The sequence below is a fragment of the Rhagoletis zephyria genome, unplaced genomic scaffold (genome assembly GCF_001687245.7).
Source record: "Rhagoletis zephyria isolate East Lansing unplaced genomic scaffold, Rhagoletis_zephyria_1.1 Rzeph_scaffold_06881, whole genome shotgun sequence".
Classification (NCBI taxonomy): domain Eukaryota; kingdom Metazoa; phylum Arthropoda; class Insecta; order Diptera; family Tephritidae; genus Rhagoletis; species Rhagoletis zephyria.
The window spans coordinates 26788-33728 of NW_016163964.1; positions in this window are offsets into that span (position 1 = coordinate 26788).

Consider the following 6941-nt stretch of genomic DNA (forward strand, 5'->3'; position numbering starts at 1 on the left):
AATGTGGTAGAAGTCCGATCACTGGTTGTAGCTCGAGAATTGTGTTCGTTAGTGGAGCGATTTCTGCTTGTGACCCCTCTGGTGGCAAAACTGAAGCAGTTTACGATGATGGACAAATTTGACGCTGGGTTAATGCTTCTATAATAGCGTCAGCAACTGCAATCTGAACATCGAATGGCCTTCGCGTGCGATTACGGACGGTCGTACTAATTCAGGTAAGCGTTGGATCCACATGACACCCCAGTGGGAAAATGTAATGTATAGTAGTCGAAAAAATAATCAGTAAAACAACCCGTTTCACATTCGAAAATGAATTTTTTTCCCAGGGCGATGTCCTAAGGAAAGTTAGGTATTCAATTTTGCATAACCGAGTATCGAGAAGTGAATGTGTTTTAAGATGTTTTTGAATACATTAGCTGCTGATTACATAGTTAGCAGTAATATTATTATTATATTATTTATCACGCATGTAATGCATTTCTACTTTTCCAACTGGGAAGTAGAGTTTCATCATGACGACATTCGCCAAAATATTTTAATAGCTCGCTTTTAAGACAATCATACATGCCTATGCTAGAGTTAAGAATTCATTGTGGGTTTTAGACATTTTTACTAATCTGCCCAATGGTCGGCAGAGGGAGTGGATCTAAAGTAGTCATAATGTGATAACAGTGCTGGGAGTCACTGCTCATATTGTATGCTTTAAACCAATAGTCCACCGATTTGGAGTAAGACGACGCATTGGAATTCACGCGTGTACTTCAGACGAAGAACACCGTTGCTGCGGAACGAATTGAATCTGATAATTGTCAAGAACCGGGAGCGCATTATTTCTTTGTTGCTGCCAAAACGGTGTTGCGTTATTTTGCTGATGCGCGCTACACAGCGATGCTTCGCTGCTCTCTGTCCATTTTTCCCTGTAAGCGTTGAACTCGTTGATTTTGTTAATTTGCCCTTTTTTCTGACACCAATTTGGTATACGATGTATTTCTCTTTATTCTGCATACACAAGTTTCGTTAAATACTTAGGTATGTAGATAACAATTAACTACAATAAGTTTCAATATTTAGTGCAGAGCGGTGATCGCCATAAACATACCAAGATTCAGCGGAATCGATGTATGTTTTGACCGAAGCTTGTACTACATTCTACAGTGAACTACTGGAGAGGCGCCGACGGCTCTTCACGTCCTNGCCGAGCCTCTCTCAGCATGCCTACTTGAAGGGTAGATCCGTGGAGTCTATCTTGCTCACAATCGTCAAAGCTATAGAGGTGTCTATTAAGGATAAAGACTATTTTGTTGGTGCCTTCCTTGACCTCGAGGGGCCTTTCAATAATGTGTTAACTGGGGCAGTAGTAAGAGCCTTGACTAAGCTCGGAACTGAGAACTACTTAGTTAGGCTCAGGGAGGCGTCCTTTCACCTCATCTCTGGGTAGTCGTGAAAAATGTCATCCTGGAAGAGCTGGAAAGGAGAGAACGCCAGGTTATTGCCTACGCAGATGTTGTGGCACTCATCGTCAAAGGAAAGTTCTTGGACACTCTATTATATGATCTTTTGCGAGGGTACCTAAACTTGGCCACAAATTGGTCTGCTGGCTTCGGACTTGCACACTATTTATTCACCAGGAGGTACAAGGTGCCTCATGCCCAGCTTCCCTCAATAGGAGGTGTTTCACTTGTTCCCTCTGACAGGGTCAAGTTCTTGGGCGAGATGCTAGACGGGTAGCTATAATGGAAGCCAAATATTGAGGATCGAGTAAAAAAGGCATCGGCGGCTTTTCACTGCTGTAAGAATGCCATTGGGAAGAGATAGGCCCTCTTTTCAAAAGTGGAATTCACTGCAAAATACTACTCATGTTAGGAATCTAGAGCGCGTGCAAAGGCCGCTCTTGACCACTCTTACCTTAACGCTAACTGCTATGCTCAGTGTCGCACCGGTTGACATTTCGTGCAAAGCAGTGTCAGTTCGCTCAGCCATTAGGCACTCTACAATTCTCAAAAGCTTCGATTTCCTACCGGAAGAAGTGGATCAGAATGCTCCTAGGCTGGCTCCAAACGTATCCTTTTCCACGCACATCACTCTAAGGTATGAATAGGAGAATGGTAGTCTCAGGAGTATAGGTCCAATGAACATCTTAACCGACGGAACGAAAGCTGGACGGGAGAGTTGGAGGAGGAGTCTACTGCCAGGAACTCTCAGTAGATATTATGTTCAGACCGCCGGATCTTTGCAGCGTCTTTCAGGCGGAGGTGGCCGCTATAAAATAGGCAGCCGATTTAATAAGCCCCCTGTTTTGCCGACTAGGAGGGTAAATATCTACTCTGATAGCTAAGCGGCTATCAGGGCGCTGGGATCGCTGATGGTACAATTGAAACTGGTCGGGGAATGCCTGACCTCTCTCTCAACCGCCTCGGAATACTTCCAAATCATGCTGGTTCGGGTCCCAGGACCCGGATGTGTCGGTGCCTAATGTGACTACCTGCCAAAATTACTTGACATCACGGTGCTTCTAAGCACAATGGATCAATTCAAATGCCTTGACCAGCGTCCTGAAATGCAAGCACTTCAGTACCAATTGGCAGTGCGGGGTGGACACACTAACCATCTTGGCAGGTCTCAAGGCCGATCTAAATCCCTGCCGTACTATGGGTCCGGTACCCGATTCCAATGCACCTCCAGATTGAACCATTGATGATTCTACCCGCATTTGGGTTTAAACCACAGCCACCCCGAGAGGTCATACCAAAAACAGACCGGAGTAGTGCTTACCCGCGCGACTTGCTCGACCTGTTCGATTCACCCTGACTGAGGAGCCCGGACACAGTGATATCACTGGAAATTGCAGGGCGGATGAATTGGTTGGGCAGGGTCCTTCTGGCCGGTTGTTGACCGCGGGCGGTCTAGGAAGCTTCTGCAGCGGATTCTTACAGGTTTATTTACCGCACATTGTCCTTTGGGAATCCACGCAGTGCGACATAACATCGTATCCCTACTGCCGCAGCTGCTTGGAAGACGAGCTGGAATCATCTCAACATGTCTACTTAAGTGTAGCGCTGCATACTCTCTCTCTCTATATATATGTCTCAGCTAGATGCCGATTGGAAATGAAAAACAAGCTTTCCAACAAGCAGCGAGACACGTTCTCTGGCGAGACCACTACCACTTTCCAATCGTGTTACCACATTTTTAGTACCGCTTCGGTGCACCTTTCCATGCCGATCAGTACGGGTAAGTTCAGTTGATTTTAGCTTTTCGTTGTGCTTGCACGGGTTTTCGGTGATCTGCGCGAGTCAGTTTGCTTTGTTCACATTGGGACGCCTGTTACATACTTATGTACATATGTACATAAAAATACTGTTTTAAGTATGTAATTGGATTTTTGTGTTTTTTTTTTATCTATATGCTATTTAAACTTTTATATTTGTGCGTGTGCGCTTTCTGATTTGTATGCGAACATTGTGAACCAGAACGTGAGAGCATTGCTTATTGCCACATTGGTAGCGGCAAAAGGAGGCATTCCAGTGATTTTCCATGTGTGTTGTATTTAGTGTTTTACTAGTGTCTAGTTGGGTGTGTGTTTTAGTGTTTATTTAAGCGATTTCTGCAATGTCTGAAAATAAAAAATAAATAAATCAGAAGAAAAATTAAGTTAACAACATGAAAGCAGTTTTGAATAAGAGAAAACCATTTAGTTGTCGATTACTCGATACAAAAAAAAAACAAGAGGAAAATAATAGCGAGAGGTAACATATAGCTCAGAGTAAATACATACATACATAAGTGCATAAGTATGTATTACTTCGCAGCTTGGCATTTTTTTGTTTATATATAATGGATTCATAGGCGTTTTATTGCATTGTCTTTAGTTTTCGTTGTTGTTACGTCTGTCGATGCTATTTTTGTATGAACGTACATTGACACTTTCGCGTTGCCTTTTTTAGCAACCAACTGGCACAGTATGTGTATGTAGTTTTTATGTAAAAAACGTAATTGTTTAATTTATTTTTCCTGTGTGGTTTTTGGTTATGGTGGGGTACGCAAATTTCCCCAGCGTTTTGAAAAAAGCTAAATATATTCTTGAAAAATTCAATCAAAAGCCACTGAAGTATTCAAACACTGCCAACATTCAAATTTACGGCCAATTTTGGCAGGAACAGTAGCACTGTTTACTCTATAGGAATTCTCGCTTCCTTATGGACAACAAGCAAACAAAAATATGTACATACATATGTTCTAGGAATGTTAATCCCGGGATACCGGGATTCTGGCCTTTTTAAGGTCGATTTGTAATTTGCACTGATTACAATAATAGAAACTCCTTTTCTTGACCAGTATTGGCTATATTTTTTCTACTTTTTAGTTAATAATTAATATTTTTTTTATAAATGTCTAGCTCATTATACATACAACACCGCGCCATAGTAAATTTTAAACAAAAATGTCAATATATTCGCGAAACCATGGGCCAAATATAGTAAAATTGCGTTTTTAGTTTTTCACTCTGACGACAGTAATTCAAAAATTATTTTAAAAATTCAGAAAACTGTCTTTAGGGAAGAAGTATGGGTATCAAATTAAAGGGAAATCCTGTAGAATTTAAACACATTCAAGCTTTTGGTGCAGAAGCACTGGTAAGTATTGAAAATGTCCTTTAAAATTGTATCCTTGAAATTTCGCAAAATTTGTTTTTGAAAAGATTATTTGTTATTATTTGTTAAGGACTCACATAAACTCGATAACATTCTCGAAAGCTTGTTTTTTCCCATGTAAAATACGCGCATTGAGCCACCTCTAAATGTTTTTTGATTGACCCAAATTTTACGTCGTTTAGCCTTATTTTCTTCTCATTAACAACCTTTTTCTTTAATTCTTATTTTAATTTAGCCAAGCCAATTAACAATAAATCCGCATTGGCATATTGAAGATGATAAATAAAATATGACTTCTACTTCGATAAATATTCGAAAAAAAACTAGTGCCGACACCTATTAGAATGAGTGGAACGTAAGTTTTTAAGTAGTTTTCAGCGAAAACTGGTTCTCGTTTGACAGATTTTACATGGACGAAAACACAAGAAAAAACATGTTTTCGATTCGGTATTCGGCTATTCACAGATTTCTAAGGGGTGAGGCCGAGAATCCGAGTTCTTTTCGAAAAAAGGCCACCGTAATGTATGTATACGCCTATATATGTATAAAACTTGCCATTGTGCGCTACATTTCATTGTTACAAACATACATAGGTATGTATATGAAGTATGTACTTAAATGAGTGAATATGTTCATATATAAATATATGTACTTTTGTACTTTCAAATCAGCAAATTTGTTGCGCGCATGCGCGCATTTTGGTATGTAATTTTATAGCCTTCAGCACACAACAATTTGGTAGGTAGTACTTGAGTGTAGCAGGGTTCTTTGCGTGATGAACTTGTCACAAAACCACATAATTAAGACAGCCCAATGAAAATATATAAGTACATTTAATTGTTGGCTAGCGAAAAAGTGTAACAAGGTAAACAAAGTGGTTGTAAAAAGCAAACTGTTGCTGCAAAAAGAACATTCAATGAGCAAGAACAAATACAAACGCTAGTATGCGCTCACTAATCGAGATAACAAAGCTGGAGTGAGGCAAGTAACTTAATACACATGGGATTCACAAAAATAAAAAACAACGGTGGAATTTACAAATAAAAAATATAGATTAGGGTGGTCCAAAAATGTACATATGTATATGAAAAAAGTAAAGATTTCGAAATGAAAGAATATTTAGAGGTAGCTAAAAGCGCCCTAAGTTTACCATGTATTTAATATGAAAAAAAAAGTTTTCGAAAAAACAGAGTTTTTCGATTGAAAAATTTCGATTTTCAAGAACTACATATATATAATTTTAAAAATTACTTTTTCCCATATAAAATACATGGAAAAATTAGAGCGTAGTTAGCGACCTCTAAATATTCTTTGATTTCGAAATGAAAAGCAACGGATATATTTTTACGATATAGAATAATCATAGGGGATGAGACCATTAAAATTCCCACTTTACTTTTTTCACATGCATTTTTGGACCAACCTAATCTACACAGTTTGACGATTGAAAAATATTGATGTTCATGAATTATATACCATTTCTACGAAAACTAGTTTTTTTCCAATATAAAATACATGCAAAAGTTTCAGCATTTTGAGCGACCTCTAAATATTTTTTGATGGAAAAAATAGGATTGCTTTTTTAGTATAGAACAATCCTAGGGAATGAGAGCATTAAAACTCCGACTTTACTTTTTTTACCACCCTAATGTAGATTCGTAGCCACATGTACATATACATTCGTATGCTTTTACATTTGAAGTGGTGCTTAAAAAACCAAAAACGTGTGTTCCTACTCAAATTACCAGCCACATTCAAGAAAAATACTCCTTTAAATCAAGCACACGCACCCATTTGCACCTTTCGGGCAATTGAGTTTCATAAAATTTTTTCAATCTTTAACTTAAAAGAACCTTCATTTCAAGATCAACTACCACCGTTCGATGCTCAGGTAAGTATGTATGTACATACATTTGTATGGAGTTCCAGCTGTGTGAGAAATTAGGTGCACCACCAGTGTGACCATGTTATAATGTGCAACTAGATCTTTCTTCTTTCTATCTGTTAGTCATATTTATACCAGACCGCACTTGTGCACGAGGGTGTTATAACTTTGTTCACATAACGGTTGTTTGTAACAGCCTGAAGGAATCGAAATAGATATAGTTGAACTTAGCGCGTATATTTTTTTTGAGCTAAGGATGGTATTGCAAATGGGAAAAATCGAACAATAACCACGTCTACCTCCCATGTAACGGTAATTTACAAAAATATATACACTGCGATATATTATATAGTAACTACTAAAGCTTATTCACTCAAACTTGATATTAGCAATGACCTCTTAAG